Source organism: Hemiscyllium ocellatum, chromosome 9 (genome assembly GCF_020745735.1).
Source record: "Hemiscyllium ocellatum isolate sHemOce1 chromosome 9, sHemOce1.pat.X.cur, whole genome shotgun sequence".
NCBI classification, from domain to species: Eukaryota; Metazoa; Chordata; class Chondrichthyes; order Orectolobiformes; family Hemiscylliidae; genus Hemiscyllium; species Hemiscyllium ocellatum.
This window is the reverse complement of record NC_083409.1, coordinates 44,512,676-44,531,209: the sequence shown is the minus strand read 5'-3', so window position 1 is coordinate 44,531,209 and position 18,534 is coordinate 44,512,676. Positions and strand designations below refer to the sequence as shown.

Here is an 18,534-nt window from a genome sequence, read left to right as displayed (position 1 = left end):
CAATGATGACGGATATGATTCTTAGGGGAAACCACCTCTGGGAAATGGATATTGTCATCCCTGGAAATAAAGATATTCTGCTTATCACTTCTTCTTTAGTTAGGTGTCCCACGCAGTCCACTAGCACCTGTTGAATCGGACCTCAGAAGCTAGAACCAGAGTCACTGTATTGTTGCATGCTGGGGGGATTTCCCACAAGTTAGCAGGTGTGACAGACTCTGCTAACCCTTACAACATCCATGTGGAGCTGTCCCCAATAGGAATGCTGGTGGACATGGGTTTGGGTTTTGCATATATCAACCTACCCAGCTACAGTATTCAAATCTCATGAGCTGGCTGCGATATTTCCCTGTGTTATCTTGACAGCACAACTACCTGGTGGAATAGTGGCTACACTCATTTGCAGGTCATTGAGGGAGGTCTCCTTTCATCATCAGCACCTCATTTTGAAGATAGTGCCAGTCAGGGACTGCTTTTATCCCAGTGTCAGTGTAAGTGTTCTGAGCTGCTGTGTATTGAAGTGGGTCAGCTTGTTGGGTTGCTATTAATGAATGTATATTTGTTACTTCCTCTGGGTTTTCTGGACTCCCAAAAAACATTTGAGACAAACAGACTGGGGGGCTATTTGTTTTCAGTGCCACCTCAGCCTGCACTAGTTGAGCTTATCTGATCACAATTAGGGAAATACCAGGCACTACCCCCTGAAACTGTTCACTGTCCCTAAACTCAATAGGCTTCCCAGAGACTGCTGGGGGTGCCAGTACCTATCATACAATCCCTACAATGTGGAAGCAGGCCATTTGGCCCATCGATTCCACACTGACCCTTTGAAAAGCATCCTGCCAACATCTGTCCGCCTGCATTTCCTGAGGCTAATCTGCCTAGCCTGCACATTCCTAGACACTATGAGCAATTTAGCATGGCAAATCCACCTAACCTGCACATCTTTGGACTGTGGGAGGAAACCTGAGCACCCGGAAGGAACCCACGCAGACACAGGGAGAATGTGCAAACTCTACACAGCAGTCACCAGAGGCTGGAATTGAACTCAGGTCCCTGGTGCTGTGAGGCAGCAGTGCTAACCACCTTGCTGCCCCTAGAATGCTGTCAGGTCATTGCTGAGAAGCAATTCCATCACCTCCACAGGCAAACCAGGTATGACTTGCACAGTCACTGATCCCAATTAAAGGTACATAAGAAAATATAAGAACTAGGAACAGAAATAGGGTTTCCGGTCCTCCTAACCTGCTCTGCCATTCAATAAGATCATGGGTGATCTTTTCATGTCCTTAGGTCTGCTTACCCACCCTCTCACCATATCCCTTATTTCCTTTGCTGTTCAAAAAATGATCTATCTTAGCTTTAAAAATGTTTCCTGAAGTAGCATCGACCACTTCACTGGGCAGGGAATTCCATAGATCCACAACCCACTGGGGGAAGAAGTTCCTTCTTAATTCAGTCCTCAATCTTTTCCCCCTAGTTTTGAGGCTATGCCCCCTTGTCCTAGTTTCACCGGCCAGTGGAAACATCCTCTCTACTTCTACCTTACCTATTCCCTTCACGATTGTACATGTTTCAATAAGATCCCGCCTCATTCTTCTAAATTCCAATGAATATAGTTCCAGTTTCCTCAGTCTGTCCTCATAAGCCAATCCCCTCAACTCTGGAATCAACCTAGTGAACCTCCTCTGCACCAGTTAGTGCTCCAGATGCAGCCAGTAAAGGAGGATGAGCATGTATCCCTTCAATCCTTTCCCCAGCACCTTGGGACTTATTGCACTGTGATGGGGAGGTTATTCTTCCCCCAGCAGTAGTGTTTGGCTGGTATTCCTCAATATCACGACAAGCCTGCTTGCTTTATCCTGGGAAATGTGACCAAAATCCGAATGAAACCAGGGATTTGTTTAACCTCATCCACACTCTCTGGACTGCCTTTGCATGGATTCACAGCTTCAGTCAGAGCCATAGCCTCATCTCCTATGGTCCCACTCTCTGCATTAACTCTACATGCCCCAAGGAGTCCTGGTTTTCCGTGTGGCCTCCAGCAGTTAGCCCGGTTACACCCTGCCTTCCAGCTGTTAAAGCACACAGGCTTCCTGGCCTTACACTTTATCTCACCAGCACACCTTTCTTCACTCCCATTTGTTTCCTACCAATCTCCCCACCTCGATCCTTTCCGGCTGGATGGAGGTGACTAGGGCAAGGAGTTTTTCTGGGAGAGGGAATTGTTGATTAGCTCAAACCAATGTTGGAGCCTGCCTGGACCCAGTCACTCTCTGTTCCTTTAGGTGTCTTCTTATTGGGATGGGGATGATGTTCAAAATAATTCGCCTTGAGAAAACAAAGAGATTTCTGTAAGTGGCTTCTGTTTTAAGTGCCCATAATCCTGGTTGAAAGCAAGCTGTTTAAGCATTTCAAATTTCAGGTATGGCTGGTTAGGCCATTACTGGACAGTATCTGATTTCTGACAATATTTGGCTTTTCTGGTATCTAAACTTTAGGGGCATGGTTAATTTTGAAGGAGCATAAAGGAGATTGCAGAAGGTCATGGACAATGTAACAAAGTGGGTAAGTTAGTAGCAGATGCAGAGAAATGGAAAGCAATACTTTGGGAAATGAAAACTCAGTATATTAGAGGAGAGGTAAAAGAAAGGATACTCTAACTGGTGAGATTCTGAACAATGAAAGATCTAGGAATGCATAAATCATTAAGAGAGAGACTGTCAAGATCACAGAGCATAACCCCAGTGGATAAATACAACATGGCATTTATTTACACGCTCTGTCTTTTCAACACAATTTACATATTACAGTAAATACATCAGATCCAGAGTATTACCCTAGATATCTTTTGAACCATACACTAACTTCATCTCCACTCCACCTTTCTGTCACAATCAGTGACGATCCACTTCACACTCCGATTTTTGAATTCTATTAACTTCTCATGATATGCTTTAATTTTGAATTTTTTTTCCAGTGATTATCCTTCTGTATCCTTCTTTTGATTTCTGGTCAGGAAACATTTTGCCCACATGCTGAACAAATACTTAATAGTGAGGTCTCTAAGTAGACAATGCTTTTCAAAATTATCTCTTTAATTCGTATGCACTGATGAGAACTCTTTTAGTTTCCATTTTATGTTGTCACTAGCCTTTCATCTTTCTTGCCCAATTAACCCTTTTCTTTCTCTTATTGAACCATCTAAGATGGAAACAGACGAATTTTTGATCGACGCAGGAATTTGGAGTAACAGGGCAGGGGGTGGTGCAAAAGGTGGTGATTGTGCCACAATCAGATCAAACTGATTTTTACCGAGTAGAGGACCAAGCCAGAGGGGCTAATTGGCCAACTCTTGCTCCTCTGTTCCTACGTTTCATCTATTTGACGATGAAACCATATAGATTTTTAATTCCAATCTAACTTAGAAGTTAAGGTTCCTCACAATACCAACTCTTGTGACAATAAGCACATAACGTTGTCATAGAGTCACAGAGATGTACAGCACAGAAACAGACCCTTCGGTCCAACCCGTCCATGCCGACCAGATGTCCCAACCCAATCACCTGCCAGCACCCGGAACATATCCCTCCAAACCCTCCTATTCATATAACCATCAAAATGCCACTTAAAAGTTGCAATTGTACCAGCCTCCACCACATCCTCTGGTAGCTCATTCTATACACACACCACCCTCTACGTGCAAAGTTTGCCCCCTATGTCTCTTTTATATCTTTCCCCTCTCACCCTAAACCTATGCCCTCTAGTTCTGGACTCGCCGACCCCAAGGAAAAGACTGCCTATTTATCCTATCCATGCCCCTCATAATTTTGTAAACCTCTATAAGGTCACCCCTCAGTCTCCGACACTCCAGGGAAAACAGCCCCAGCCTGTTCAGCCTCTCCCTGTAACTCAAATCCTCCAAACCTGGCAACATTATTGTAAATCTTTTCTGAACCCTCTCAAGTTTCACAACATCTTTCCTTTAGGAAGGAGACCAGAATTGCATGCAATATTCCAACAGTGGCCTAACCAATGTCCTCTACAGCCGCAGCATGACCTCCCAACTCCTGTACTCAATATTCTGACCAATAAAGGAAAGTATACCAAATGCCTTCTTCACTATCCTATCTTCCTGCGACTCCATGTTCAAGGAGCTATGAACCTGCACTCCACGGTCTCTTTGATCAGCAACACTCCCTAGGACCTTACCATTACATTTATAAGTCCTGCTAAGATTTGCATTCCCAAAATGCAGCACCTCACATTTATCTGAATTAAACTCCATCTGCCACTTCTCAGCCCATTGGCCCATCTGGTCCAGATCCTGTTGTAATCTGAGGTAACCCTCTTCACTGTCCACAACATCTCCAATTTTGGTGTCATCTGCAAACGTACTATCTCTACCTCTAATGCTCGCATCCAAATCTTTTATGTAAATGATGAAAAGTAGAGCACCCAGCACCGATCCTTGTGGCACTCCACTGGTCACAGGCCTCCAGTCTGAAAAACAACCCTTCACCACCACCCTCTGTCTTCTACCTATGAGCCAGTTCTGTATCCAAATGGCTAGTTCTCCCTTTATTCCATGAAATCTAACCTTGCCAATCAGTCTCCCATGGGAAACCTTGTCGAACGCCTTACTGAAGTCCATATAGATCACATCTACTGCTCTGCCCTCATCAGTCTTCTTTGTTACTTCTTCAAAAAACTCAATCAAGTTTGTGAGACATGATTTCCCACACACAAAGCCATGTTGACTATCCCTAATCAGTCCTTGCCTTTCCAAATATATGCACATCCTGTCCCTCAGGATTCCCTCCAACAACTTTCCCACTACTGAGGTCAGGCTCACTGGTCTATAGTTCCCTGGCTTGTCTTTACCGCCCTTCTTAAACAGTGGCACCACGTTTGCCAACCTCCAGTCTTCCGGCACCTCACCTGTGACTATCGATGATACAAATATCTCAACAAGAGGCCCAGCAATCATTCTCTAGCTTCCCACAGAGTTCTCGGGTACACCTGATCAGGTCCTGGGGATTTATCCACCTTTAACCATTTCAAGACATCCAGCACTTCCTCCTCTGTAATCTGGACATTTTGCAAGATGTCACCATCTATTTCCCTACAGTCCATATTTCCATATCCTTTTCCACAGTAAATACTGATGCAAAATATTCATTTAGTATCTCCTCCATTTTCTGTGGCTCCACACAAAGGCTGCCTTACTGATCTTTGAGGGGCCCTATTCTCTCCCTAGTTACCCTCATGATTGGCTTATAATGCATTCTAGCAAAAGAGATACAAAGGCTACTTAAAAGTAACTCAACCAATAGGGAATGGAGATCTCCAATGGCACAAGTTGTTCAAGATAAGAATACAGGACGAAGAAAAGTATCTGTCAAGGTACCTCTGAACATAATGCTCATTGTAATCAGCAGCTGAGGATGCCATGGGGGATAAATTAAGATTTTCAAGGATCCTTTGTTCACTCTCTGTACAGTTGACAAAATCCTCCCCTATTATTTATTATGTCAGCTTATGTAGATGCCATATGAGTATCATCACCAGAAAGAATTTTGCTTTCTAAGGCTTCAATAGTGTCCATAATTATTCATCAGACCTCTTCTCTTTTTTTCTTCTCTACTCATCCTGAAAATTTTTAGAAAAAATTTTCTTTATCCCCTAAAGATGCATTTGGTTAAAATCCAGTTACTATTATGTTGTGTCTTCCATTCTAATTAGTCCTTCCCATAACTAAAACATCCATTTTATTGAGCTTTGGATATTTAAATATAGACATCATAACTCTGGCCGCATTACATTTTCACTATTTCTATATTTCTTGATGATCCTTCTGATAAACCTCTTTAATTCTCTGCAGCTTACTTTATTTGAACATTTAGCAATAGATTGTAGATGCCTTCACTATATTTATTCTCAGCTCTCCCCTCTTTTAATCCAAGATAATCCTCTCCCTTGCGCTTCAAGTTTAATTTCTGATTTCATCCTAGTATGGTGAGCATATATCAGTAAACTGCTCCTGATTTAACATCAATAGACAATCTCACATGGTCTGGTGTGGGGAATGGAAAATATTATTCTGGCACAAAAGTAATTGAAGGATACAATTAAAGCAAGGAAAAGGAAATTGAATTAACCATCATTGCACACTAGCAGGTGCATCTCATGGACAAGATGCAACTTCTAAACTCACAACCTGTACCATCTAGATGGACAAGGGCAGCAAATACATGAGGCTACTATCACCTGTAAGTTCTCCTCCAAGTCACTGAATCCAGACTTGGAAATATACTATTGTTCCTTAGTGTTGCTGGGTCAAAATCCTGGAACTCCTTCTCTAGTAACATTATGGATCTACTACCAAATGCGCTGCAGTGATTCAAAAAGACAGCTGACTGCCATCTTTACCAGGCCAGTTAGGGATGAGCAACAAACACTGGCCCAGCAAATAATGGCTACAAACCCAAATGAATAGCACGGTTGAACCAAAGTAAACATTACCACATGATCAAAGAATCGTAGAATCCCGGTAGTGCGGAAGGAAACCATTCGTTCCATGGAGTCCGAACCAACCCTCTGAAGAGCATCCCAGCCAGACCCAGCCTCCTAACTCATCACATTTCCCATGGCCAATCCACCTAACATACACATCCGTGTACACTACAAACTATTATATCAGCATGACCAGTCCACCTAACCTGCACGTCGCTGGACGGTGGGAGGAAACCCCCAGACACTGAGAGATCGTGCAAATTCCACACACAGTGGTCCAACGATGGCATTGAGCACAATCACTGTGAGGCAGCAGTGCTAACCACTGATCCACTATGCCGCCCCTAAAACGGTAAAGTGATGGGAAACTTGCTCTTGTTTTCCTTAGGACATACCCTTTTCTGATAACTGGTGTACACATCAGCTTGCACAGCAGTTTAGTGTTGCTTCAGGCTGACAACCACTGAATGACTCTTCCAGTCAACCCTGAAGTGGAAAAATGTCTTTCCCATTCCCTGATCATGTTAAACACAAAATTTAACTCCTCCACGCAACTGGCTAAACTGCTCACATTATGCATTAATGTTTGTAGCCTTGCACGGAAGTGGTCGCACAGAAGTCAGTGATTCCAAAAACACATCCAAAGGCTCCAGAGGAGACATTCCATTCAGTTCTGCAAGCAGCACAGGAACAATTTGCAGATGGGGCTGACACAAGGTTTGCAAAGGTGTCATTCACTGTAATGACATTAATGGGATTATTATGTAACCACACAGAAGCTCATCATCTTCCTTATCGCCTCATTCCCTCAATCGCCAGCCATCTTAAAAGTGCTGCACAAATTGCGGAGAGGAAAACCTAATAACATTAACATTACACTTTTTAGAACAAAACGCAGCACCTCTAACCAAGGAGAAGATGGGTTCAAGTTAATTTCGGCAGCCATATCAAACAAGCAGATATTTGCCAAAAAGAATTTGACTGGGTTCACAATTTATGCCAGATTGATAGTGCAATATTTGCGCGGGAGAATTCTTCGCGTCTGCGTTATTCCGGAATAGTGTGAAGAGGTTTTTCTCAATTGTCCACTCACTAAAGGAACAATGTAGGACACTGATGATTTTAGGTGTTGGACTACTGGGATAATATCCTCGTCGCTGAGTTTATAATTGCACAGCCCCACAAACCCAACATCTAGGCTGAGACTCCCAGATGGTTAAACTAAAACGTCCTGTCCTTCCTTCTCAGACAGATTTTTTAAAAAATCACCATCTCAAAGAGCATTTGGCTTCCTCCCCAATGTCTGGTCTAATATTAATCTTCGAACTAACACAACCTAAACAGATTCTCTGGCCACTTAACTCATTGTGGGGAATTGTTGGCACAACACGGACCCCTGTATCCTTCATGTCAAAATAGTGGCTCCACCTCCATGAGTTGTCGTGTGACTTAGAACTCCGGGAGGATGTGAAAGGCAGAATGGAAATGCAGTTGTTTTCCCCACCCCCTTCCTTTCCCGTGTGCTGTTTTGGTTTGAGTAGGCTAGAGGACAACAGGCCTTGCCAAGGGCATGGCAGAACCAAGCTAAACTCTCAACCAGTCTCTGACCGTATCCTTGCATTTCTACTGGGAAGTAGAACAAGACTGACCCCTGTTCGGACGCATACTCCAATCTCCCAATAAGGAAACGACGTGCTGCTGAGGAAGCTGGACTGGGTCACTGGTGTCAAGATTAGAGTGGTACTGGAAAAGCACGGCAGGTCAGGTAGCATCCGGGGGCAGGAAAATCGACGTTTCAGGCATAAGCCCTATATCAGGAATGAGATCCCTGGTGTGTCAGGAGCTGACCAGAGTGGGAAGCGTATCTTAAAAGGTGAAAACACTAATTGGTAAGAACAGTGTTTCAATTTTAACATCCTTTTGAGTCGCGTCATCCTTAAATAAAATTTCAATCAGATACAACCAGACATTGACCTTAAAATAATGTAAAATAAGACTCCTTGTTTGCAGTGCACTCATGCCATTGGATCCCATGAAACTAATCTAGATTGCAACTGAGGTTTCTGTCATTTAAAAGTTATGATGAGAGTTTAAGACCCAGATGATCATTGGCCCTCGCTCTATCCTGTGCACGGGTTAGCCAGTCACAAAAGCAGCAACAATGATATAGTCACTGCTAAACCAGTTAAGCTGCTCATTCCTCCTCCTCTGACCTCTGCCTAATGATGGCTTCAGATTCTTTCCCAGCTAATTCCCTTGTCAGTCTAACTCCCACACAGTCATTCTTCTGCGAAAGCGGCACAGACTGGGAGGGACCGCGTGCTGTCAATCTCCAGACGCAGCCAATGGAAGAAAGAAATGTCTCGCTTAATGATGATCAGCTGAGCCAATAATGTGAGGCGGTGTGTTCCACGTGACTACATCTTCCTTCCCCCCCCCCACTCCCCCGCCTGTCTTTCACATGAGTATTATATAGTTCAATTCAGTGTATCTGATAGAAGAAATAGTAGAGTGCTGGGGTGTTTGACTAAAGTAGTTTTAAGCTGAATTATGTTTCTTTGTATAATTAATGGAGTTTCCTGATTCCATCCCTTGCTCAGTCTGTACCCAAACCCAAATGAGGCACTGTACAGCTTTGAAGAAAATTGATGTCTATTTTGGCAACTGAACTGTAAGTATTTTATTTTGCATACACTTGCCTTCTGATATCGCTTTTCTTTGCACAGTTCCAAAAGATCTGTCATTTGGCTGAGAGACTCCTGGCCAGTGACAACGCTCAACGTGTAGAAGAACGGTGTTTTTTTTTGCTCTTGGAAGTTTTGATGAAAACCGCTCCCGTACCGCAGAGTAACCTTAGATCCTTTCTGCTGAGAGTGTGGAGGTGGTGGTGGTGTTGGTGTAGGGGAGAAAGTCGACAGCCTGAGGGAACTGTCTGTCTGTCTGACTGCAGCAGAAGCTTTTTTTAAAAAAAAGACAGCCCATTGCATTATTCAGGGTACGGGATGAGATGAAGTGGGCTTCATGTGATAACACATACACCGTGTCCAATCAGTTCCATTGCCAGCACTAAGTAGAACAAACTGGACTGACCCCGAGACGAGGGGGTACAACCCTGTCCAACCAGCTCCCAGAGTTTAGCTTACAATGAGTTGCTGAAAGGACCGGAGCCTTCAGGGACACAGCTGAGGAGCTTTCAAATTCAAACAAAGAGCAAAGAGAGGAGGATTGTGTTTTTTTTGTCGATTTATATTAATCGTTGCTATCTATTAATATACAATTGAGCAGTGTTTTTTTAAAAAAAACCTGAAGCTGTGGGGACCTTCTATATAGACATGTTTAAATTCACCTCTTGGCACACAGCTAAAATCAAACAATTTAACAGGAAATATGATTTTTTTTAAGCTTAAGTTCTTTTTGTTTCTCCCCCTTTCTTTGTCTGCCATCATGTCATTCACGGCTCCTCCTCTTCTCCCCTCCCGCCCCCCACACCACCCACTGTGAGCTAAGACACCTGAAGGCTAGACATAATGATCAACAGAGCTCTCTCCTGTCTGGCCGGCAGCTTGCTCGCCCTTTCTGTACATTCGAGGAGCCTGCGCCCAATGTCTGACGAGACTGCTCCTGCTGCACTGAGAGACCGGCAACTGTACGCCTCTATTCCTTGCAGAGTTAACTGGAGCGAGCATTTCCTCCCGGGTTTCTCTGACATCAATCGGTGTGTTTTTTTTAAAAAAGCACACAATCAGATTTCCACGTTCATCTCCGCGCCGTTCTAAGTACCATAAACTTTGTACAGAGTTTGACCAGACCAGATGGCCATGTGCCCTTTTATTATTTAGATGAGATTCTTCCTTTCAATAACATCACTCTTCCTGCTCATAAGGCCCTGCTTAAAATTTCCAACAAATGCAATCAGCTGAGTATCTTCAATACTAATTGACCATATGCAGAGGAAAAGGCTCGTGTGGCAATCAGTAGGACCATTGTAACATTACAGGGATCAAGCTGGTCTTTGTCTCCTCTGGAACACTGTGGCGGGGGGGGGGAGAATTACCAAAATATTAAATATTTTTGCAATCCTGACATGCTTTATTTCAGAGCCGTTCCATTTGACATCTCATTTATAGTAAAGCTCTGGGGCTGCTGTCGGGGAGTAAACAGACTGATGTGTTCCAGACGGTTCAATTCACTTGCTTCAGTATTACTGCAATAAAATTCTCTCTTGTAATGAGCTGTTAGTTATGGACGTGCAGACTTCCCTATTGAAACTTTGCCCCCCCCCCCGGATTCATGGGGAGGGGGGAGGCGAGAAGAAGCGGTTGAAAGTGAGTTTGTACATGTCTGTACAAATTGCGCAAGATACAAATGTTGAGTAGGGCTTGGAATCGAAGCGTGCAGGCTGGCTCAGCGGCGGTATTCAGGAGGGCAGCTTTTTATTTTGGGATCGTGATAGTGAATAGATGGGAGAGAAAGATTGGCACTGGTTTAAAATAGATCGGGACAGGCACGGCTGCTGTCTGTACCGGAATAATTCTAGTTATTCCCAGACACTACCTGACTCCCACCGTACGCGACTTGCATTTTTTTCTCTCTCCAGACAAAAAAAACTGTCTGGAGTAGACACCAAATTCTTTTTAGAATTGCTGATGCCTGTTTAAGTTTACCAGGTATTCCATACCTTCCCCCTCCAGACAAAAAAGACCATCTTCGCTGGTCAGTCTGGCTCTTCGAAAGCAAATGATTTCCACCAGAGGGAAAGAATTTAACTTTGTGGCGATCAAATGAATCCTGTTACAGCTGTACTGAAGTGCACACAATGTCCTCCTTCACAGGACAAGGTACTAGTTCGACTTACGGCCCCAAAAGAGGGGGAGTTTTTTTTCTGGGGAAAAAAAAACTTACAAGTGTCTTATTACCCGAACCCGCCCTTAATTGAACCCTCCTCCTCCTCCTCACCTGGATTTGAATGTCTGTCAGACGGACGAATACTATGCTGATAGTAAGACAGTGTTTTCTTTTAGGGGGGTGGGGGTGAAAGAGATGGCGAGAAGGCTACTACTCCTATTATGAAGCGTAACCAGAGAGGTGTCGCCAGAGGTGGCTGGTGACCTAACCCCGAGTGGTCAGGTGTGTCTGAGGAAGACACTGCTTGTTTACTCCTGTCAGGCTAGGAATTTTTAAACAAAAGATGCACAAATCTAAACTTTTTTTTTTGCAAACAAGACTCAGCTTTAAATGATGCATCTGGCGGTTGAAACAAATCCTCTCCATGCCTGAAGAGGAGCTGTGTGGAAATGAATTTCCTTTTTTTTTTGGGGGGGGGGAAATACCAAAGGCGCTGTCTTTCTCTCGATCCTTCTATCAAAGCACCAAAAAAAGCAATCTCTCTCCAGCTCCAAATAATGCGGATTTAGATCAGTTTGATGGAATTAAGAGGTAGTCATAACAAGGGGTTCCTGTGAAATCTAATCTTTATATTTGCTTTTTTTTCCCCCCAAAAAAGCACTGCCTATTAACGTTCGGAATTCTCCCAATACTGAACAAAGGGTGTTGGGGGGGGGGGGGGGAAGAGAGACTGAAGCTGGTAGATAATTACGCTGCTGGTGATCTTAAGTATATTCTTTGGATTACCACGTCTGGAAAAGAAGAAAGGCGAGTGTCGCATGATGAAATCCGCAGGGGTTGTCTGGACCTTTTTTTTTCATACAGGACAAAGTCTGTGTAGTCAGTGTCCTAGCCAGGGTCAGTGTGCGCCCTCACGCTCCTCCCTGCTCCAGGTGCAGCCTCTGTACTTACTGCCTCTGCACAGACCAAGCGGCTTGCGGATGATGTAAGGTAGGAGGAGATGGTTCAGCTACTCGGTGCCGACACGAGATCTACCTTCCGAGGCTTGGAGCTTGTACAGCGCGAACAAGTGAGCCAGACGGAGTACACGATGCTGCTACACTTCACTGTGCACCACCAAGTGTCGCAATGACCCGTTATGAAACATTTTTTTTCCCCCACAATGAGCTGGGCCACAAAGCCAGTTTTAACTCGCTTCTGTTTTTCCCTCTGCCTAAGAAATGTTGCACTTGCCGTCACTACTTAATTCTACTTTTGCGAAAGCACTTTTTTTTTTGAAAACAAAATTATTCCCCTTTTTTGAGAACGGAGATTCATGTATAAGTTAAAGGTGCTGTCATATCTTTTCTCCACCCCCCCCACCCACACACACACACACACACCCAACCCCAACACCAAGCTGTTGCCATGGCAAATGTTCCATTCAGTTCAATTTGTATCATCACTCATTGGTCTGCAATGGAGAATTTAACCTGGAACATTTCCATTCGCATGTTGTGATGTCTGGAAATGATTCTCACTGTGGGAACTGTGCACGAATTGCACTTTCACTTTTTCCCAAAACCCCCAAACTGTGTTCAGCCATAATGCATTGTCTTTAAAAAAAAAATTCCCCTTTAAATCTTTAACATTCAAGCACATAATTTCTACACTACATCACTTTCAATTAAATAGACATTTGTTTTTGGTCAGATGGGTCACATACTATTTATCCAATTGTATGATGATGGACCATGACATTTGAAAATTAAAATAAAATCAGATTGTGGTGTTATCTTAATGATTGGCTCACTCAGTACTATTTGACCATATTTTGAATTACTTCCTATTTCAAACCAAAGCCCACCCACTTTCATCCATTCATAATTTAATTCAAGCCATTAGTGTATGCTTCTAGTCAAGGCATTTTTAGCACACTTGATTATCTGCAAATCATGGGGTGATTTTCTTCCTAAGAAATGTGTTCTCTAACCCATTTTGCCACCTCTGTCTGGATGATGAAGCCAAACTTCATGACAATCAATAATTGAGCAGCTAGCAATTGAATTGTGAAGAGATGCATTTAGAATCAGGCGTTCAGACATGCTGTGAGCCTGACTGGTTGGAATGCAACAGACATGCAAACCAGTATGGAGAGCCTTTCAGCAGAGCTGTATCACTCGACTAAAACCTAGTGTTAAAGAATTCTTCCATCTCGTGCATTAATTCAACCCCTTTCAACAAACTGAGTATTACTGCACCATTGCTGATTTCAGAAATCATTAGGAAATGGGCAGTTAAGCACAAATCTTGTTAAATTTGTGACAATTCTGGTCAGTATTAGTGGACAAATTAAACTGCATCAGAAGTACAGTCAGTTGCCCATTTGTTAGACACCATGAGCTACTGAATTAACCACTACTGATCATACTTTTTTTTGTCGTTTAATATATCATTGAAAATATTCTTTTTAAGAATTTGACTCTTAAGTTTACGTTTTTCTTCCCAAAAAGCGTAACGATGCTGAAAGTATATCCAGAATTCACTTTTTTTTAAAAAACTTGACCTAGTTTTGATTACTCACTTGAGAATGCAAAAGTCCCCTGTAGCAGAATTTGATGTTTTCCCTCAGTGAAGTTTTCCTTTTTGCTGTATTATGTCATGGAAGTGCAAGGTAATGAATAACTTGGTTGTGACCGAGGGGCATCCTGTATAGCTCGACCCACTTCATTTGCTGTGCATTTGTTCCACTCCTGGTCACGTAGCCTTTTCAGCAACCTTTCCACCAGGGTATTCAGTTTCCTATTTGTGGATCATAATTTATATTTTATGAAGTTGTACATAACAAGAATCAACTTTTCTTGAGCACCCTGAAGCTTTTTTGGCCAGAAGTGATTTTTTTTTCTCTTTTAAAAATTCCACAACTGGCTATGCAAACATAAACCAAATCAGAAGTATTCTTTACAAAGCAGGAAAAGGAAGGCAGTTGAATTGTGGGTTTATTGAAGAGTGCACCCAACTAAGAACAAATTAGTAAAATATCAGTCACTTATGTTGATGTGAGATATAAATTCAGGATTATTTCATCTATTGAATGTTTGCTCTCTGTCTTCTGAACATGTCAAATCATGTTTAATGCATTCTTGAAAAGCAAGCTTATTTCTCAAGAGTTCATCCTCTAAAGTTAACATTAGAAAAGAGTTGATGCAGTATTTGGTAAAGGGAACTTTGCAGTCAATATCAGTCCTATTCATACATCAGATTCTAAATACCAATGTGACTTGCTGCAGGAAAGTAATCCTGAACATTTATAACTGCTATGTGCATGAGTTTTTAAGACTGATTTATTGGATTTCCATCTCTCCTAACCAAGAGTAGGAATAGAGCATTGAACAGGGCACTGGTTCATAGTTTTGGTTCAGAATCTTTGTGCAATTTATCAAACAATCAATGTTCATTCACAAAAGCAAAGTATTTCATTGGAATGTGAAATGGTTATTCATCAAAAATAATCCATCCAGATGTTCCTTTTGCAGACAAGTGTCTGTATTAAACAACAAAATGGCTGAAGCATTACAGACAACTGTTTACTCCCCTCATTATTATCCATAGCATAGGTGCATGACAGAAATGCAATGCCTTTTCCCACCTCAATAGAAAACCAGTTGGTTTATGAACCATCACCGATTCAGTTCCTTTTACAAAGTGGTTAGGAGAAAAAGCACATCCTCCTTGAGTTCATCTTATTAAATGTTAATGAACTTGGTCAGTAGGCCTCTTGATGCTGTAAGTTACCAGTCCTATTACCTTGCTTTCCCTTTCGCAGTGTGAAATTTGCTGACATCACCATTCTTCCAACCCTAAATTTTATTTTTATAAATAAACAGATTAGGATTTACCAGCCCTATGAAAGGGGGAAAGTTCTGATAGTCATACCACTGCATTAATATTGATTTCTGTCCATTAGGCTTTTCCACTTATTGTGCGAGGAAGAGGCAGGATTATTTGATTTTCACAACAATGTCAGGTGCAAGGCCATCACCGGGACTTTCAGGACTTTTTTAAAAAAAAACTAACAAATTTGCTGTGTTAATTTTGGAATTGACATTTTCCTTGTACAACTGATTAGATTAAAATTGTATTCCACCCTGTCATGTATCTCATAATTGAAAACAACAGCCTGAAAAATTATGCAAATTTTTGTTCAAGCCAGATGCAGCTGGCTGAGTCTTGGCATTTTTGGCCATTTTGGAAAAAAATCATAAAATGTTGATGGAACACCTTCTAGACAACTGACTAATAACTCTGCCTACACTATTTAATACAAATTCTATTCTTCCTTTTATGAGAACTTCAGCCTAGGAGCTTAAACTAAAACCAACTATAACCACACAAAGCTACCTTTCATTGGTCTTGAGCAGTTGCTTAGTTGAAAAATAAAGGAGGCTGTCAATAATGCATGAAACAACATACACTTTCTCTATAACAGCTTACCACCAAAAGGGTACATTTTACACAGTTCAGTGAGAACAGCAACTGTGAGGAATTTTTGGTTTTTTCAGTGCTTTGCTTTCTCCCTTTTAGTATATTTGCAGTTATTTAAGAGTTATGGATTTGCAAGTGGTTTCAAAAGTACAGAATGTCCTTCACCAGTTTCAGGATAGCCACACGTTTCCTGTCGTTACAACATCTGCAAAACTTAAGCCTACTTTTTTTTTCGTTTTGTGGAATATTGAAAAGTTGAACCAGAAAAACGTAAAACCTGAGAACTTCTTTCAATCAGGGTATTCCACAATGAAACTAAACATTGTTTTATTTTTTAAATCCCCTGTAGTTCTTGAGAGGTTAATAAAAATATATGTTGGGTCATAGTATAATAACGTCTTTCTTTCTCGGCCAGCTTTCTCATGAAGCAGAACACCATGAATTTGGATAAAAATTGTTCCAATACTTGACCTTTGGCCAACTGAAAATGTGAGAAATGTTTGGGCTTTTGATGCGACACTTCATTTAAATTGTGTTCAACCTTATACATATAATAATCCTGTGTACTGCGTGTACACATCTTACTAAAATCATCTAAAATCCCAGGATGGACTGGATCCAAATCACATCATTCATCCTGCTAAAGTTATTTTTCTTCAATCTTATCAATTAAACATGGATTATAGCCAATTTTGGCTAGGTTTAGTCTAGAAATTATAAACATTCATTATTACTGAATATAGCAGTAAAGCTTTTGAGTTAGATTTCACAGAGTGCCACCATACACTATTCTTCCACTATTGTACTTCGTCCATTGTTTGATATATTCTTTTAAGGGGAAAAAAAACATGTCCAGTGACCACATTAGCAAGTATTAAAAGCTCAGGATGAATCAGTTGTATTTGGAAGAGAAGCTTTAAGATTGGGTAAATGCATGTGATTCAATATGCACCATCTTAGCATAGACTTCACACTTGATCTGCAAAAGTGTGGTGGAGCAGAGGGCTGGTGTGCACCACATTACCAAGTATTTGAACAAGGAATGAATTAATGCAGAACACTAGATTATCCAATCATGTTTAATGGCCCTCATGTAAAGAGCATGAGGGAACATCTTTTTTTTTTGTTTTGGTCAGGAAAAGATACTTTTTGTTTAGTTTTATCTTGGAGATCTTGGTAAAACTGGAGTATTAAATAGTAATATATCTTGCAGCATGCATCTTGGCCATTCAGCCCAATGCTGGTGTTTATGATCACTCAACTCTTCACCCACCTCCAGGAAAATCTAAGGAAACTAATTAGAGCATTTAGACTATTAATCTATGCATCGGACTTGATGCAGAATGATCACGGTTGTGATGAGAAAATGGTACAGCAAGAATATGCTCCCAAAGGAGCAGTCTGTGGACATAGAAACTTTGAAAATATGAGCCGGTCTTTCCTTGAGCACATGTGAGCCAGTCTTTAACTTTGACCATTATTTCACGATGTTGGTCACCTCTGGATGGGGATTTTTATTTCCTTTCCGAGAGAGGGTTTCCTGCATATATGGATTTGTGCCAGTCCTTCCTTCCTTCAGAAAGGACTACATGGTGAATCTTGACTGAAAAGAACATCTAGTAAAACAAATTTTAGACCAAGAGAGCATCTCTGCCATTTTAGGGTGGGTATTGCACTCTATTTACATCACATCACAGATTTAGTACCTAATTTGTACATAGTCAGACCAAACATTACAATACACTAATTGCCAAATACTCTTCATCATGACAGTTATTCTACACAATTTGTTCAAACAAGGAGTGATCATATCAAATTTTGTGGTTAGTATGATTAATGACCATTTTAAAGATGTACTATAAAAATACACATTTCCTGGTATACATGTACATAATAATAACACATGGGAATGAATAGCTAAAATCTTTGAGACTGAATAGAATGCATTGATTTGGAGCATGCTGTCGAGAAAATTGATTTAGATTTGATGATAGATGGCCTTGACCTTCAGGCTTTTTCCTTCAGAACGGAACCTGAAGTTACACAAGACTATATCTAACGGTCTATTGTTCCTTTATCAATAAGGACAATGCTGAATAGGCTAAGGTAGTTCAGCTGTCTTTAGGTTTTGTTCAAAAACAGGAGAAGCTTAAAGATGCCTTCCAACTGCAATTTAATGCCAAACATTCAATTTGCAATTTATTTACAACTTAGACTTTTTAGATATGTAAAATATTGCAGGTTTTATTTTACAATCCTCTATTCTCCCATTGTGTTCCTCAAAACTTCCAGAACTCTGCATGATCCAGAATGAGATCATAAGTGCCAAAAGGCAAGGTTAGTTGAGGCATTTCTCTCTACTCCTTATTGGTGTTGTCAAAAGTTTTACATTGAGTCATTTTTTTTTAAAAGCATCTTCGTTGGTGTGTAAGGTGATGCTATGTCTGTCATTAATCTGTTTCTCAACATCCCAAAATAGTTCAGAAATGTTATGTAAATTTTAGTTTGCCCTTGGTGACTTTTGGTCATTCTTGTTGGAGACTACCATTGGTGGGTTTTTTTTCTCTGTGATAAAGACCTTTGCATGATGTCTACGTTTCATGTTTTCTCCTGTTATTTTAAAGGCCCAGTCGTATGCACATTGACACTGGTCTAGATACAGATTACTGAATGGTATTTCAATTTGTCATCTAAATTAATGTATCTAGT

General features: G+C 41.4%; 1 long non-coding RNA gene across 1 annotated transcript in view; it reads left to right on the top strand.

Annotated features, from left to right (window-relative positions):
• The first annotated feature begins 9,022 nt into the window (after positions 1-9,022).
• The window catches only part of LOC132818685 (uncharacterized), a 42,754-nt gene continuing 33,242 nt past the window's right edge, over positions 9,023-18,534 (top strand). Inside the window, exon 1 of the long non-coding RNA XR_009645007.1 lies at positions 9,023-9,187. This is a non-coding gene — a long non-coding RNA (uncharacterized LOC132818685). The remainder of the gene's footprint in view (positions 9,188-18,534) is intronic.